This window comes from Salvelinus sp. IW2-2015, unplaced genomic scaffold (assembly GCF_002910315.2).
Source record: "Salvelinus sp. IW2-2015 unplaced genomic scaffold, ASM291031v2 Un_scaffold3211, whole genome shotgun sequence".
Taxonomy (NCBI): domain Eukaryota; kingdom Metazoa; phylum Chordata; class Actinopteri; order Salmoniformes; family Salmonidae; genus Salvelinus; species Salvelinus sp. IW2-2015.
This window is the reverse complement of record NW_019944498.1, coordinates 18,468-38,245: the sequence shown is the minus strand read 5'-3', so window position 1 is coordinate 38,245 and position 19,778 is coordinate 18,468. Positions and strand designations below refer to the sequence as shown.

Below are 19,778 nucleotides of genomic sequence, written 5' to 3'. Positions count from 1 at the left end.
ACTCTTTCAGAGTGACCATTGGTTCTTGGTCCCCTCCCTGACCAAGGTCCTTCTCCCCCGATTTCTCAGTTTGCCGGGAGCCCAGCTCTAGGAATAGTTGTGGTTCCAATCTTCTTCCATTTAAGAATGATGGAGGCCACTGTGTTCTTGGACCTTCAATGCTGTAGAAATGTTTTGGTACCTTCCCCAGATTCTTGCTCGATTTTGATCTGAAGGCTTGGTTTTCACTCTGACATACACTGTCAACTGTGGGACCTTATATAGACAGTGTGTGCTTTCCAAATCATGTCCAATCAATTGAATTTACCACAGGTGACTCTAATCAAGTTGTAGACACATCAAGGATGATCAATGGAAACAGGATGCACCTGATCTCAATTTCGAGTCTCATAGAAAGGTCTGAATACTTATGTAAATAAGGTGTTTCTGTTTTAAATGTTTTGCTAAATTTGAAATTTTTTCAAAAAATATGTTTTCGCTTTGTCATTATGGGGTATTGTGTGTAGATTTTAGCTGTAACGTAACAAAAACATTCTTATCGCAGACTCAACAGCCTTGGTTTCTCAAATGACTGCCTCCCTGGTTTCACCAACTACTTCTCGATAGAGTTCAGTTGTCAAATCGGAGGCTGTTGTCCCGGACCTCTGCAGCTCTATGGGTGCCACAGGGTTAAATTCTCAGGTCGACTCTCTTCTCTTCTCTAAACATACCCTCGTAAAACAGACCATCCTACCGATCCTCGACTTCGGCGATGTCATTTAAAATAGCCTCCAACACTCTACTCAACAAATTGGATGCAGTCTATCACAGTGCCATCCGTTTGTCACCAAGCCCCATATATTACCCACCACTGCGACCTGTATACTCTCGTTGGCTGTCAAATCTCACTGGTCCCCCCAAAGCCAATTCTCCTTCCAGTTCTCTGCTGCCAATGACTGGAACGAACTGCAAAAATCACTGAAGCTGAGACTCATATCTCCCTCACTAGCTTTAAGCACCAGCTGTCAGAGCAGCTCACAGATCACTGCACCTGTACATAGCTCATCTGTAAATAGCCCATCCACTACCTCATCTCGATACTGTATTTATGTATTTATCTTGCTCCTTTGCACCCTAGTATCTCTACTTGCACCATTCATCTTCTGACACATACACCATCAATACCCACATATCTAGGTTAAGCCTAATTTATATGACATTCGGCACACATGGCCTATTATATTCACAAATTGACACGTAGCTTTTTCTACGCATTTGACTGATTGATCTAGTTATTGTGTTAGTGACTGTAGTTGTTTATTCCATGTGTAAATCTGTATTGTTTTTGTCGCACTGCTTTGCTTTATCTTGGCCAGGTCGCGTTGCAAATGAGAACTTGTTCTCAACTTGTCTACCTGGTTAAATAAAGTTGAAATAAAATTTAAAAACATTTAAAAAGGTGCTGAATATTTCCCCCAAGTCACTGTATGTTGAATGTGACTGAATATAATGAGTTGAATGTCTTACTACATACATCCTACCGTGTCCCAACTCACCCTTGAAACAGAAGAGGTTGTGTAGTTGTAGCTCTTGTGAGGCCAGTTACCCAGGACCCTGTGGGGTAGCCACAGCGGATCTATAGGCTGACAGCCCAAAGTAGATACACTTGATAAAGTACCACAGCTTGGCTACTGTGTTCTCATGAAACGCCTGCAAAGTGGACAGAGGTACAAACCTGATAACACTAACTAATTCTGAACACGGTTACTAATGCTGAACTAGTTACTAATGCTGAACACGGTTACTAATGATCAAACACGGTTACTAATGCTAAACACGGTTACTAATGATAAACACAGTTACTAATGCTAACACATATAAGCTAACACGGTTACTAATGCTAAACACGGTTACTAATGATAAACCGGTTACTAATGTAAACACGGTTACTAATGTAAACACGGTTACTAATGATAAACACGGTTACTAATGCTAAACACGTTACTAATGTAAACCGGTTACTAATGATAAACACGGTTACTAATGATAAACACGGTTACTAATGATAAACACAGTTACTAATGCAAACACAGTTAACTAATGCTAACACGGTTACTAATCTAAGACACTTACTAATGAACACGTTACTAATGCTAAACACGGTTACTAATGTAAACACGTTACTAATGATAAACACGGTTACTAATGCTAAAACACGGTTACTAATGCTTGAACACGGTTACTAATGATAAACACGGTTACTAATGATAAACACCGGTTACTAATGCTAAACACGGTTACTAATGCTAAACACGGTTACTAATGCTAAACACGGTTACTAATGATAACACGGCTATATAAACACGGTTACTAATGCTTAAACACGGTTACTAATGATAAACACGTTACTAATGATAAACACGGTTACTAATGCATAAACACGGTTACTAATGCCTAAACACGGTTACTAATGATAAACACGTTACTAAATGCTAACACGGTTACTAATGCTAAACACGGTTACTAATGATAAACACGGTTACTAATGATAACACAGTTACTATCTAAACACGGTTATAATGATAAACAGTTACTAATGCTAAACACGGTTACTAATGATAAACACGTTACTAATGCTAACTATACTAGCTAAACGGTTCATAATGATAACACGGTTACTAATGCATAAACACGGTTACTAATGCTGAACAAGGTTACTAATAATCAACACGGTTACTAATGATAAACACGGTTACTAATGATAAACCGGTTACTAATGTAAAACACGGTTACTAATGCTGAACACGGTTACTAATGATAAACACGGTTACTAATGATAAACACGGTTACTAATGATAAAACACGGTTACTAATGATAACACGTTATAATGCTAAACACGGTTACTAATGATCAAACACGGTTACTAATGATAAACACGGTTACTAATGCTAAACACCATGGTTACTAATGATCAACACGGTTACTAATGATAAACACAGTTACTAATGATAACACGGTTACTAATGAAACACGGTTACTAATGATAAACGGATGCTAAAACACAGTTACTAATGATAACGGTTACTAATGCTAAACACGGTTACTAATGCTAAACCCGGTTACTAATGATAACACAGTTACTAATGATCAAACACGGTTACTAATGATAAACACGGTTACTAATGAAACCCGGTTACTAATGCTAAACACGGTTACTAATGCTGAACACGGTTACTAATGCTAAACACGGTTACTAATGATAAACACGGTTACTAATGAAAACACGGTTCAATGAAATAAGTTACTAATGCTAAAACACGGTTACTAATGATAAACCGGTTATAATGATAAACACGGTTACTAATGATAACTACAATGATAAACCGGTTACTAATGCTAAACACGGTTACTAATGATCAACACAGTTACTAATGCTAAACACGTTACTATGCTAAACCGGTTACTAATGCTAACACGTTACTAATGATAAACACGGTTACTAATGCTAAACACGGTTACTAATGCTAAACACGGTTACTAATGATAAACACGGGTTACTAATGATAAACCACGGTTACTAATTAAACAGTTTCTAATGATAAACACGGTTACTAATGTAACACGGTTACTAATGATAAACACGTTACTAATATAACCGGTTACTAATGATAAACACGGTTACTAATGTAAACCGGTTTACTAATGATAAACACGGTTACTAATGCTGAACACGGTTACTAATGATAAACACAGGTTACTAATGATAACACGGTTACTAATGAGTAAACACGGTTACTAATGATAAAACCCGCGTTACTAATGATAAACACTTACTAATGATAACCGGTTACTAATGATAAACACGTTCTAATGATAAACCGTTACTAATTAAACACGGTTACAATGATCACACGCCTTACTAATGCTAAACGGTACTATCTAAACCCGGTTACTAATGTAAACGGTACAATGATAACACTTACTAATATAAACCGGTTACTATGCTGAACACGGTTACTAATACTAAAACACGGTTACATGCTGAACACGTTACTAATGATAAACACAGTTACTAATGATATAAACCCGGTTACTAATGCTAACACGGTTACTAATGATAAACACGGTTACTAATGCTGAACACGGTTTACTAATGTATAAACACGGTTACTAATGATAAACACGGTTACTAATGATAACGCGGTTACTAATGCTAAACACGGTTACTAATGATAAACACGGTTACTAATGATAAACACGGTAAATGAAAACACATACATGAAAACGTATAAGCTGCATACTAATGATAAACACGGTTACTAATGTAACAAGGTTACTAAATGATAAACACGGTTACTAATGATAAACACGGTACTAATTAAACACGGTTACTAATGTAAACACGGTTACTAATGCTAACACGGTTACTAATGATAAACACGGTTACTAATGATAAACACGGTTACTAATGCTTAAACACGTTACTTAATGCTAAACACGGTTACTAATGCTAAACACGTTACTAAGTAACACGGTCTAATAAACACGGTTACTAATAAACACGGTTACTAATGATAAACACGGTTACTAATGTAAAACACGGTTACTAATGATAAACACGGTTACTATGATAAACACGGTTACTAATGATAAACACGGTTACTAATGATAAACACGGTTACTTAATGATAAACACGGTTACTAATATAAACACACACGGTTACTAATGATAAACACAGTTACTAATATGATAAACACGGTTACTATGAAACACGGTTACTAATGATCAACACGGTACTGATCTAAACAGGTTACTAATGATAAACACGGTTACTAATGATAAACACGGTTACGAAATGCATTAAACACGGTTACTAAGATAAACACAGTTACTAATGCTAAACACGGTTACTAATGATAACACGGTTACTAATACTTAAACACGGTTACTAATGATAAACAAACACGTTACTAATGCTAAACACGGTTACTAATGATAAACACGGTTACTAATGATAAACACGTTACTAAGTAAACACGTTACTAATGACCAGTAAATTCACGGTTACTATGATAAACCACGGTTACTAATGATAAACACGGTACTACTAATGATAACACGGTTACTAATGATAAAACACGTTACTAATGATAAACACGAGTTACTAATGATAAACACGGATTACTTAAATGATAAACACGTTACTAATGATAAAACACGTACAATGAAACACGGTTACTAATGATAAACACACTGACTAATGATCAACACTTACTAATGAATAACACGGTTACTAATGCTAAACACGTTATATGATAAACACAGTTACTAATGCTAAACACGGTTACTAATGCTAACACGTTATATGATCAACACGGTACTAGATCTAAACACGGTTACTAATGATAACACGGTTACTAATATGATAAACACGGTTACTAATGATAAACACGGTTACTAATGATAAACACGGTTACTAATGATAAACACGGTTCTAATGTAACACGTACTAATGCTGAACACGTTACTAATGATCAACACGTTACTAATGCTAAACACGTTACTATTGATAAACACATTACGAATGCTAACACATTACTATGCCTTAAAACATTACTAATGCCTAATTCTCTCTTTTATAAACACGGTTACTAATGATAAACACGGTTACTAATGATAAACACGGTTACTAATGATAAACACGGTTACTAATGATCAACACGGTTACTAATGATAAACACGGTTACTAATGATAAATACGGTTACTAATGCTAAACACGGTTACTAATGATAAACACAGTTACTAATGATACACACAGTTACTAATGATACACACGGTTACTAATGATACACACGGTTACTAATGATAAACACGGTTATTAATGATAAACCCGGTTACTAATGCTGAACACGGTTACTAATGATCAACACGGTTACTAATGATAAACACGGTTACTAATGCTGAACACGGTTACTAATGATAAACACAGTTACTAATGCTAAACACGGTTACTAATGATAACCACGGTTACTAATGATAACCACGGTTACTAATGATAAACACGGTTATTAATGATAAACACGGTTACTAATGATAAACACGGTTACTAATGATAAACACAGTTACTAATGACACATCCTTAAACGATCACAAGCCCCATAGGGACTCATGCAGATCTGAAAAAAATGGATATGTTTACAAATTAACTAATTCAATCAATCAAATGAATTGATATCAGATGAATGAACTAATTAACACAGAAAGGAGAGAAGTCTATTTCTCAGCGACTCCAGGCAGGATGAAGAACAGCCAGAAATAGACTATGACCATTAGCATATAAAGCCTTATAGATGTGATTATAATGCATTATGAAGAGGGTGTTTATAGGAAGTGTTAGGCATGGTTGTTACCTCTCAGAGAGTCCGGGCAGGATGAAGAACATCCAGAAGTGAATCCCATAACTAATTAACCAATTAACCAATTAACCAATTAACATCACAAGGTGAGTATTTACCTATCAGAGAGTCCGGGCAGGATGAAGAACATCCAGAAGTGGATCCCGAACACCAGGACCACCTGGAAGATGACCTTCCCCAGCACTGTCTTCTTGAGGTACAGGGCCCGGTCCACGACCATGGTCCCAAACTGGATCAGAACCATCACCAGGAAGGCTCCGGGAACTTGGTCCTCCGACAGAGACGACGTGAAGTCGGCTCCCGTTGAGTGTTTCTGAGGAGAAGAAGAAGTAATTAATGTCAAATTTTTTATATGTGATCCCTGCGGGAATTGAACCCATAACTTTGGTGTTGCTAAGACCACATGGTTACCGTATGTATCATATCATATCCGTATGTATCATCAGACTTGAACGTAACTCTCAACTAGCTGCCTTGAACGCAGCTCCTCCATTACCTCAACATTACCTCTGAATTTGCAGACGTGTTGCAGTGCGTTTTGTTGCCAACTTTACTTTGCTAGCTTTGCTTTGCTAGCTGACAACTTTACGTTTATATTTTTAGTTTTTCCATCACAACTTTTTTCCCTCATTCAACTTTTTCACTCCGGACGCTTTATCTGGACATGGTTCGTCAGCACCTTCAACAGCCGAAGCTAAGTAGTAACTTTAACATGATGTCTTCTAACTGCATTCGCTGTACTCATAATATACAGGAGAATGATCGCCTAACGGCGAGGATAGCTATGCTGCAAGCCCAGCTTCAGACGCAATCGTTAGGCAAGGGTAATTTCAGTGTAGGAAGAGGGAAACAGCGTCTGTGCCACCAGTAAGTACAGATAGTAACGTTAGTATAAAATCCCCCGCACTGTCCCCGCAGCCGGACAATTTTCTCATGGCTTCTGGAGGGAAATGCTGTTGGAATGCTCAACCAGTGTCGCTCATTCAGCCGACAGAAACTTTCAACCGGTTTTCCCCATTGAGTAGCGAGTCGGAGTCTGAGGCCGAGTTTCTCTTGTCTCTACTCCTCCCGTTACGGGGTCTGAGACGCCCGAAGGCTCCCACCATTAGCTCTGACAAATTGAAAACCCTAGTCATTGGCGACTCCATTACCCGCAGTATTAGACTTAAAACGAATTACCCAGCGATCATACACTGTTTACCAGGGGCAGGGCTACCGACGTTAAGGCTAATCTGAAGATGGTGCTGGCTAAAGCTAAAACGGCGAGTGTAGAGAGTATAGAGATATTGTTATACGTCGGCACCAACGATGTTAGGATGAAACAGTCAGAGGTCACCAAGCGCAACATAGCTTCAGCCTGTAAATCAGCTAGAAAGATGTGTCGGATCGAGTAATTGTCTCTGGCCCTCTCCCAGTTAGGGGGAGTGACGAGCTCTACAGCAGAGTCTCACAACTCAATCGCTGGTTGAAAACTGTTTTCTGCCCCTCCCAAAAGATAGAATTTGTAGATAATTGGCCCTCTTCTGGGACTCACCCACAAACAGGACCAAGCCTGACCTGCTGAGGAGTGACGGACTCCATCCTAGCTGGAGGGGTGCTCTCATCTTATCTACAAACATAGATAGGGCTCTAACTCCACTAGCTCCACAAGTGAAATAGGGTGCAGGCCAGGCAGCAGGCTGTTAGCCAACCTGCCAGCTTAGTGGAGTCTGCCAATAGCACCGTCAGTGTAGTCAGCTCAGCCATCCCCATTGAGACTGTGTCTGTGCCTCGACCTAGGTTGGGCAAAACAAACATGGCGGTGTTCGCCTTAGCAATCTCATTAGGATAAAGACCTCCCCATTCCTGCCATTATTGAAAGATAAGAGCGTCTGCTAAATGACTAAATGTAAATGTAAATGTAAAGAGATCGTATACCTGCACATCTCAAATAGGGTTACTTAATGTTAGATCCCTCACTTCAAAGGCAGTTATAGTCAATGAACTATCACTGATCATAATCTTTGATGTGATTGGCCTGACTGAAACATGGCTTAAGCCTGATGAATTTACTGTGTTAAATGAGGCCTCACCTCCTGTTACCACTAGTGACCATATCCCCGTGCATCCCGCAAAGGCGGAGGTGTTGCTAACATTTACGATAGCATAATTTCAATTTACAAAAGAAAAAATGACGTTTTCGTCTTTTGAGCTTCTAGTCATGAAATCTATGCAGCCTACTCAATCACTTTTATAGCCACTGTTTTATAGGCCTCCGGGCCATAACAGCGTTCCTCTCTGAGTTCCCTGGAATTCCTATCAGACCTTGTATCATGCAGATCATATTCTAATTTTTGGTGATTTTTAATATTCATATGGAGAAGTCCACAGACCCACTCCAAAAGTCTTTCGGAGCCATCATCGACTCAGTGGGTTGTCCAACATGTCTCTGGACTACTCACTGCCACAGTCATACTCTGGACTTAGTTTTGTCCCATGGAATAAATGTGGTAGATCTAATGTTTTTCCTCATAATCCTGGACTGTCGGACCACCATTTTATTACGTTTGCAATCGCAACAAATAATCTGCTCAGACCCAACCAAGGAGCATCAAAAGTCGTGCTATAAATTCTCAGACAACACAAAAATTCCTTGATGCCCTTCAGACTCTTCGCCTACCCAAGGACTCAGAGGACAAAAATCAGTAACCACCTAACTGAGGAACTCAATTTACCTTGCGCAATACCCTAGATGCAGTTGCACCCCTAAAAACGAAAAACATTTTGTCATAAGAAACTAGCTCCCTGGTTACAGAAAAAAAAGCTTTGAAGCAAGCTTCCAGAAATTGGAACGAAATGGCGCCACACCAAACTGGAAGTCTTCCGACTAGCTTGGAAAGACAGTACCGTGCAGTACCGAAGAGCCCTCACTGCTGCTCGATCATCCTACTTTTCACTTAATTGAGGAAAATAAGAACAATCCAAAATTTATTTTTGATACTGTTGCAAAGCTAACTAAAAAGCGCATTCCCCAAGAGAGGATGGCTTTCACTTCAGCAGTAATAAATTCATGAACTTCTTGAGGAAAAGATCATGATCATTAGAAAGCAAATTATGGACTCCTCTTAAATCTGCGTATTCCTCCAAAGCTCAATTGTCCTGAGTCTGCACAACTCTGCCAGGACCTAGGATCAAGGGAGACACTCAAGTGTTTTAGTACTATATCTCTTGACACAATGATGAATAATCATGGCCTCTAACACTTTTAGCTGTCTACTGATCCTATTCCTACTAAACTACTGAAAGAGCTGCTTTCCTGTGCTTGGCCTCATATGTGAACATAATAAACGGCTCTCTACCACCGGATGTGTACCAAACTCACTAAAAGTGGCAGTAATAAAGCTCTCTTGAAAAAGCAAACCTTGACCCGGAAAAATAAAAAACTATCGGCCTATATCGAATCTTCCATTCCTCTCAATTTTTTTTGAAAAAAGCTGTTGCGCAGCAACTCACTGCCTTCCTGAAGACAAACAATGTATACGAAATGCTTCAGTCTGGTTTTAGACCCATCATAGCACTGAGACTGCACTTGTGAAGGTGGTAAATGACCTTTTAATGGCGTCAGACCGAGGCTCTGCATCTGTCCTCGTGCTACTAGACCTTAGTGCTGCCTTTGACACCATCGATCACCACATCTTTGGAGAGACTGGAAACCCAAATGGTCTACCCGGACAGTTCTGGCCTGGTTTAGATCTTACCTGTCGGAAAGATATCAGTTTGTCTCTGTGAATGGTTGTCCTCTGACAAATCAACTGTACATTTCGGTTGTTCTCAAGGTTCCGTTTAGGACCACTATTGTTTTCACTATATATTACTCTTGGGGATGTTATTCGAAACACAATATTAACTTTCACTGCTATGCGGATGACACACACGCTGTACATTTCAATGAAACATGGTGAAGCCTCAAAATTGCCCTCGCTAGAAGCCTGTGTTTCAGACATAAGGAAGGGATGGCTGCAAACTTTCTACTTTTAAACTCGGCACAAAACAGAGATGCTTGTTCTAGGTCCCAAAAACAAAGAGATCTTCTGTTAAATCTGACAATTAATCTTGATGGTTGTAAAAGTCGTCTCAAATAAAACTGTGAAGGACCTCGCGTTACTCTTGACCCTGATCTCTCTTTTGACGAAAACATATCAAGACTGTTCAAGACAGCTTTTTTCCATCTACGTAACATTGCAAAAAATCAGAATTTTCTGTCCAAAAATGCCTGCAGAAAAATTAATCCATGCATTTGTTACTTCTAGGTTAGACTACTGCAATGCTCTACTTTCCGGCACCCGATAAAGCACTAAATAACTTCAGTTAGTGCTAAATACGGCTGCTAGAATCTGACTAGAACCAAGAAATTTGATTCATATTACTCCAGTGCTAGCCTCCCTACACTGGCTTCGCGTGTTAAGCAAGGGCTGATTTCAAGGTTTAACTGTTAACTATAAAGCGTTCACATGGCTTGCTCCTACCTATCTTTCCGAGTTGGTCCGCCGTACATAACCTAACGTACGCTACGGTCACAAGACGCAGGCCTCCTAATTGTCCCGCTGAATTTCTAAGCAAAACAGCGGAGGCAGGGCTTTCATCCTATAGATCTCATTTTTATGGAATAGTCTGCCTACCCATGTGAGAGACGCAGACTCGGTCTAAACTTTAAGTCTTTACTGAAGACTTATCTCTTCAGTAGTCATATGATTGAGTGTAGTCTTGCCCAGGAGTGTGAAGGTGACGGAAAGGCTCTGGAGCAACGAACCGCCCTTGCTGTCTCTGCCTGGCCGTTCCCCTCTCCTCCACTGGATTCTCTGCCCCTAAACCTATTAAGGGGCTGAGTCACTGGCTTACCTGGTGCTCTTCTTTCATGCCGTCCCTAGGAGGGTGCGTCACATTGAGTGGGTTGAGTTACTGACGTGAATCTTCCTGTCTGGGTTGGCGCCCCCCTTGGTTTGTGCTGTGGTGGAGATCTTTGTGGGCTATACTCGGCTTTGTCTCAGGATTGTAGTTGGTGGTTGAAGATATCCCTCTAGTGGTGTGGGGGCTGTGCTTTGGCAGAGTGGGTGGGAGTTAAATCCTTCCTGTTTGGCCCTGTCCGGGGGTATCATCGGATGGGCACAGTGTCTCCTGACCCCTCCTGTCTCAGCCTCCAGTATTTATGCTGCAGTAGTTTATGTGTCGGGGCTAGGGTCAGTTGGTTATACCTGGAGTACTTCTCCTATCTTATCCAGTGTCCTGTGTGAATTTAAGTATGCTCTCTCTAATTCTCTCGTTCTCTCTTTCTTTCTCTCTCTCGGAGAACCTGAGCCCTAGGACCATACGTCACGGCAACCGGGCATGATGACTCCTTGCTGTCCCCAGTCCACCTGGCCTTGCTGCTGTTCCAGTTTCAATGTTCTGCCTGCTGTTATGGAACCCCTACCTGTTCAACTCTTAATGATCGGCTATGAAAACAACTGACTTTTATTCTGATTATTATTTGACCATGCTTGTCATTTATGAACATTTTGAAAATCTTGCTCTCTCTCTAATTCTCTCCTTCCTCTCTTCTTTCTCTCTCTCGGAGGACCGGAGCCCTAGGACCATACGTCGGGGCTGCCGGGCGTGATGGCTCCTTGCTGTCCCAGTCCACCTGGCCTTGCTGCTATTCCAGTTTCAGCTGTTCTGCCTGCGGTTATGGAACGCCACCTGTCCCGGACCTGCTATTTCAACTCTTGATGATCGGCTTGAAAAGCCAACTGAAAATTATTCATGATTATTATTTGACCATGCTTGTCACTTATGAACATTTTGAACATCTTGGCATAGTTCTGTTATAATCTCCACCAGCACACAGCCAGAAGAGGACTGGCCACCCCTCATAGCCTGGTTCCTCTCTAGTTTCTTCCTAGGTTTTGGCCTTTTAGGGAGTTTTTCCTAGCCACCGTGCTTCTACACCTGCATTGCTTGCGTGTTTGGGGTTTTAGGCTGGGTGCTCGTACAGCACTTCGAGATATTAGCTGATGTACGAAGGGCTATATAAAATAAACTTGATTTGATTTGATGGTTACCGACTGAGGCACACAGGACCCTGCTGACTGTTTCTGACGGGATGATAAGATCATGTCAAATGTAAAGAGACTAGCTACAACGTACGTACCCCAAAAGCAGAAAAACCGAAGACGATGATGATGAAGTCGACGGTGTCGGCAGGAACATGAGGACATAGAGTCTGTCAAAGCGCTGTACTCTGGTGGACCCAGGTTGTAGAAGAACTGACGGATGGGCAGGTACACCTTCATGATCCTGGAGAGAATACAAAAAACAAATGTACAAGAATATTAGTAGGTTAATTTTATGACAAAAGAGACATTTAATAAATAAATCAATCAATCAACAAAGCCCACTCTTGATAGTGAAGGTCTGGCTTTGATCATCTGTTCTTTGAGCTTCTCGTGATCAGCTGTTTCTTTGTCTTCTGCTGCACTGACACCTCACTCCAATCTCTACGGCTACTGTTCCTGGAGTTGGTGCTGCCTGGGGAACCCATGGCAACGCATGTCAACAAGCTAAAGGCTAGATGGAATGAGCTTACATCTCTAAATGTATTGAGCGAGGCCCATTCCTATTGTAAAGTAAGTGGCTAATTAGCTAAGTAAAATAAGTAAGCAGGCAAGTAAAGTACAGTAAGTAGCCAAGTAAAGTACAGTAAACTAAGTAGCTTGGCAAAGTAAAGTAAAGTACATTAAGTAGCCAAGTAAAGTAAGTAGCCAAGTAAATTAAGCCAAAGAAAAAGTAAGCCAAGTAAAGTACATGAAGTAGCCAAGTAAAAGTAGCAGTAAGTAGTCAAGTAAAGTACAGTAAGTAGTCAAGTAAAGTAAGGTACAGTAAGTACTGTAGCCAAGTAAAGTACATGAAGTAGTCAAGTAAAGTACAGTAAGTAGTCAAGTAAAGTAAGGTACAGTAAGTACTGTAGCCAAGTAAAGTACAGTAAGTAGTCAAGTGAAGTAAGGTACAGTAAGTAGCCACGTAATGTACAGCAAGTAGCCAAATACAGTAAAGTACAGTAAGTAGCCACATACAGTAAAGTACAGTAAGTAGCCACGTAATGTACAGTAAGTAGCCAAGTAAAGTACAGTAAGTAGTCAAGTAAAGTAAGGTACAGTAAGTAGCCACGTAATGTACAGTAAGTAGCCACATACAGTAAAGTACAGTAAGTAGCCACGTAATGTACAGTAAGTAGCCACATACAGTAAAGTACAGTAAGTAGCCACGTAAGGTACAGTAAGTAGCCACATACATTAAAGTACAGTAAGTAGCCACATACATTAAAGTAAGTAGCCACGTAAAGTATAGAGTGCATGGCACTTGCAATGCCAGGGTTGTGGGTTCGATTCCCACATAGAAATATGAAAATGGAAGACACTCACTAAGTCGCTCTGGATAAGAGCGTCTGCTAAATGACTAACATGTAGAATGTAAATATAAAGTAGCCAAGTAAAGAATGTGTCCTTACCTCTCTTGGAGCGTACAGAGTGAACTGACTGGTGGGAGATATGAGACCCTGCACTGGAGCTCTTCCTTCTCTGGTAGGTCTGCTGCTGTTGCTGGAGGTAGTGCACGGGGACGCGTACAGAGTCCACGGAGGTGCCCACGCCCAGATTCATAGACCTGAGGGTCTGTATCGACCCCTTCCTCTCGCGGGGGTTGGACGGCACGGGAGTGGCGTCCCTCTCCTTCTCGTCTTCCTTCGACTCCTTCTTGGTGTCCTTACGGTCGTCTTTGTCCCAGAGACCATGACACTACGACGGGAGAGTGTAGAGGAAAGGTAGGATACCAATAGAGTATGAAACAAAACAATCACATTGTATTACGATCTGAGACCAAGAGATGTAAGTAATACCTATTTGACAATAACAGTTCTATCATATTGATCTTGATCAGTTCACCAAATTCCCAGTTTAGTATGATCACTCATACAATATGCCCCATTTGATATTCTTCATTATGATTCAAAAGTTAAAACTGGTCCTAGATCAGCACTCTTTCTCTGAAACGCTTTATGAATTACAGGCCCAGAGCTGTGGATAATGAAGAGCTGATCCTAGATCAGCCCAGGGCTGTGGATAATGAAGACCCTGATCCTAGATCAGCCCAGAGCTGTGGATAATGAAGACCTGATCCTAGATAAGCACAAGCAGTGATAATAAACTGATCCTAAAAGCACCAGATGCAGGATAATGGAAGACCTGATCCTATATCAGCCCAGAGCTGGGATAATGAAGACTGATCCTAATACAGCCAGACTGTGGATAATGAATGACCTGATCCTAGATCAGCACAGAACTGTGGTAATGAAGACCTGATCCTAGATCAGCCAGAGCTGTGATAATGAAGACCTGATCCTAGATCAGCCAAGAGCTGTGGATAATGAAGACCTGATCCTAGATCAGCCCAGAGCTGTGGATAATGAAGACCTGATCCTAGATCAGCACAGAGCGTGGATAATGAAGACCTGATCCTAGATCAGCACAGAGCTGTGTAAATGAAGACCTGATCCAGATCACCGTAACCTTCAGGATGACCTGTGGAACGAAGAGCGCCAGAAGCTGTTATGAGGTCGTAACGACGTATCCGTCTTTCTTTCTCCACTCCGATGGATGTTGGGAGGTGGTAGGGTTTATCCCGTTCACCTTCGGGTTCTGGTTGAAGGAAGAAGCCAAACTGGAGAAATACTTTGACGATGGCGACCTGGAAGAGACAGACATGGCAAACGAAACCCGACAATAGTATAGAGGCAGAGATCCCATCGAATTTCACTGAAACAATGGAAATGCCATGGCAACACCACTGACATGTCCCCCCCCCCCCCCCCCCTCCAGGAAAGATTCAGAATGTCCTGATTGCCCCCCCAGAAAAATTTTAGGCTACTGTTTCTATGTGTCTTTCACACTATGTTGAGGTAAAAACCAGAGTATAARGGRATGGAGGTCAACCCCATGTTGATGTCATTATCAACCGTATTACACTTGTAAAAAGTATCATCACAGGTTTGTATATAACTAGCTATGCTACCAGCTTACACGAACGGGAGTTAGCATTCTGCACTTATTTTTTCGAAACCCCGAAAAGGACTATTTTTAAATATTATATTAAATATATACTAAATATTATATTATATTATGAAAACAGCCAAAGATATCCATAACTTATTTATACTGTTTCAACACAAAACAGATTTGACGAATATCCCACTTCATTAGATCACATTTGTTGAACGTTCGCCAATGACAGTGACCTTGTTCTTTCCCCACCGTCTGCGTTCCATTGACCTCTTTAATGCATGTATTACAGTTATTTTATGAGAATACGTATGTTTAATTCTGGCCTGGCATCAGTCAGACGTTTTAATCAGTGTCAGAATGTAACATCAAACAACAATTCCAACACGTAGGATTCGTAATGACACAGAATCCAGGCCAAAACTTTTGCCTCAWGGCAAATTTACAGTTGACCGGGGCCGCTCTAGCAGAGAAGAAATTTGACGAACTGACTTGTTGGAAAGGTGGCATCCTATGACGGTGCCACGTTGAAAGTCACTGAGKTCTTCAGTACGGCCATTCTACTGCCAYTGTTTGTCTATGGAGATTGCATGGCTGTGTGCTCGATTTTATACACCTGTCAGCAATGGGTATGGCTGAAATAGCTGAATCCACTAATTTGAAGGTGTGTCCACATACCTTTGTATATATAGTGTATTTCTGTATTTCATTAACAGCAAAAAATTGCACAAATTTAGAAAAACATGTTTTCACTTTGTCATTATGGGGTATAACCTTAAAGGTCCTAAATTATGTCACCACTGCCCTTGATTTTACACAATGTTGTGCTGCTATTTTTAAGCTTTTGATACGGCAGACCATTCCATTCTTATGGGTCGGCTAAAGAGTATTGGTGTCTCTGAGGCAAGGGAGTACCCCAAGGCTCGATCCTAGGCCCCYCGCTCTTCTCAATTTACATCAACAATATAGCTCAGGCAGTAGGAAGCTCTCTCATCCATTTATATGCAGATGATACAGTCTTATACTCAGCTTGCCCCTCCCTGGATTTTGTGTTAAATGCTCTACAACAAAGCTTTCTTAGTGTCCAACAAGCTTTCTCTACCCTTCACCTTGTTCTGAACACCTCAAGACAAAGGTCATGTGGTTCCGTAAGAAGTCTGCCCCCCCCCCACCGTCCGGTACACTGTCCTTCTCTCAGCATATATCCAAGCTGCAGGCTAAGGTTAAATCTAGAAGACTTGGTTTCCTCTACCGTAATCGCTCCTCTTTCACCCCCAGCTGCCAAACTAACCCTGATTCAGATGACCATCCTACCCCATGCTAGATTACGGAGCATCATTTATAGATCGGCAGGTAAGGATGCTCTCGTCATTCCTAAACTGTAAACTCCTCATCTCTGTATACCCGGCACAAAGCCACTGGTTGATGTTAATTTACAAAACCCTCTTAGGCCTCACTTCCCCCTATCTGACATACCTACTGCAACCCTCCATCCTCCACATACAACCCCCATTCTGCCAGTCACATTCTGTTAAAGGTCCCCAAAGCACACACATCCCTGGGTCGCTCGTCTTTTTTCAGTTCGCTGAAGGTAGCGACTGGAACGAGCTGTAAAAAACACTGGACTGTTTGAACTCAATTTCTTCATTCAAAGACTCAATCATGGACTCTCGTACTGACAGTTGTGGCTGCTTTGTGTGTGATGTATTGTGGGTCTCTACCTGCTTGCCCTTTGTGCTGTTGTCTGTCCTAACAATGTTTGTACCATGTTTGTGCTGCTACCATGTTGTGCTGCTGCCATGTTGCGTTGTACTGTTGCTGTCATGTTGTGTTGCTACCATGCTGTGTTGTCATGTGTTTCTCCCATGGTGGTGTTGTTTTCTAGGTCTCTCTTTATGTAATGTTGGGGTATCTCTCTTCTTCGTGATTGTGTGTTTTGTCCTACATTTTTATTTTTAATACCAGCCACCCGTCCCGCAGGAGGCCTTTTGTCTCTTGGTATTGTAAATAAGGATTTGTTCTTAATTGACTTGCCAAGTTAAATAACGGTAAAAAATAAGCAAAAAAGCTTCAGATTAATGAACTGATTGTTCTTCAGATTAATGAACTGACTGTTCTTCAGATGAATGACTGACTGTTCTTCAGATGAATGAACGGACTGTTCTTCAGATTAATGACTGACTGTTCTGCAGATGAATGAACGCAGTTCTTCAGATTAATGAATTGACTGTTCTTCAGATTAATTACTGACTGTTCTCAGATTAATGAATTGACTGTTCTTCAGATTAATTACTGACTGTTCTTCAGATTAATGAACTGACTGTTCTTTAGATTAATGAATTGACTGTTCTTCAGATATTTACTGACTGTTCCTCAGATTAATGAATTGACTGTTCTTCAGATTAATTACTGACTGTTCTTCAGATTAATGAACTGACTGTTCTTCAGATTAATGAACTGACTGTTCTTCAGATGAAGAACTGACTGTTCTTCAGATTAATGACTGACTGTTCTCCAGATGAATGAACTGACTGTTCTTCAGATGAATGAACTGACTGTTCTTCAGATTATTTACTGACTGTTCCTCAGATAAATGAATGACTGTTCTTCAGATTATTACTGACTGTTCTTCAGATTAATGACTGACTGTTCTTCAGATGAATGAACTGACTGTTCTTCAGATTAATGACTGACTGTTCTTCAGATGAATGAACTGACTGTTCTTCAGATGAATGAACTGACTGTTCTTCAGATTAATGACTGACTGTTCTTCAGATGAATGAACTGACTGTTTCTCAGATGAATGACTGACTGTTCTTCAGATGAATGAACTGACTGTTTCTTCAGATGAATGAACTGACTGTTCTTCAGATTAATGACTGACTGTTCTTCAGATTAATGAATTGACTGTTCTTCATATTAATGAACTGACTGTTCTTTCAGATTAATGACTGACTGTTTTGAATTAATGAACTGACTCTCTTTTCAGATTAATAACTGACTGTTCTTCAGATTAATGAACTGACTGTTCTTCAGATTAATGAATTGACTGTTTCTTCAGATTATTTACTGACTGTTCCTCAGATTAATGAATTGACTGTTCTTCAGATTAATTACTGACTGTTCTTGACGAGATTAATGAATGACTGTTCTTCAGATTAATGAACGCTGATTCTTCAGATTAATGACTGACTGTTCTTCAGATGAATGAACTGACTGTTCTTCAGATGAATGAACTGACTGTTCTTCAGATTATTTACTGACTGTTCCTCAATAATGAATTGACTGTTCTTCAGATTAATTACTGACTGTTCTTCAGATTAATGAACTGACTGTTCTTCAGATGATGAACTGACTGTTCTTCAGATTAATGATGACTGGTTCTTCAGATTAAATGAACTGACTGTTCTTCAGATGAAATGAACTGACTGTTCTTCAGATTAATGACTGACTGTTCTTCAATTAATGAATTGACTGTTCTTCATATTAATGAACTGACTGTTCTTCAGATTAATGACTGACTGTTCTTCAGATGAATGAAACTGACTCTTCTTCAGATAATAACTGACTGTTCTTCAGATTAATGAACTGACTGTTCTTCAGATTAATGAACTGACTGTTCTTCAGATTAATAAACTGACTGTTCTTCAGATTAATGACTGACTGTTCTTCAGAATGAATGAACTGACTGTTCTTCAGATTAATGAACTGACTGTTCTTCAGATTAAATGACTGACTGTTCTTCAGATTAATGATGACTGTTTTGATTAAATGAATTGACTCTTCTTCAGATTATGAACTGACTGTTCTTTCAGATTAATAACTGACTGTTCTCAGATTAATGACTGACTGTTTCGATTAATGAACTGCTGTTCTTCAGATTAATGAAACTGACTGTTCTTCAGATTAATGACTGACTGTTCTTCAGATGAATGAACTGACTGTTCTTCAGATTAATGAACTTGACTGTTCTTCAGGATTAATGAACTGACTGTTCTTCAGATTAATGACTGACTGTTCTTTCAGATTAATGAATTGACTCTTCTTCAGATTAATGAACTGACTGTTCTTCAGATTAATGAACTGACTGTTCTTCAGATTAATGAATTGACTGTTCTTCAGATTAATGCACTGACTGTTCTTCAGATTAATGAACTGACTGTTCTTCAGATTAATGACTGACTGTTCTTCAGATTAATGAACTGACTATTCTTCAGATTCTTCAGTGCAGTAGTTCTATGTAGCATATTGCAGTATACATATTATCTAGGCCTGTGTCCCAAATTGGACCCCTGGCTAAAAGTAGTGTAAC

General features: G+C 40.1%; 1 pseudogene; it reads right to left on the bottom strand.

Moving 5' to 3' along the window:
* The window catches only part of LOC139025747 (piezo-type mechanosensitive ion channel component 2-like), a 53,023-nt pseudogene that overhangs the window by 16,069 nt on the left and 17,176 nt on the right, over positions 1-19,778 (bottom strand).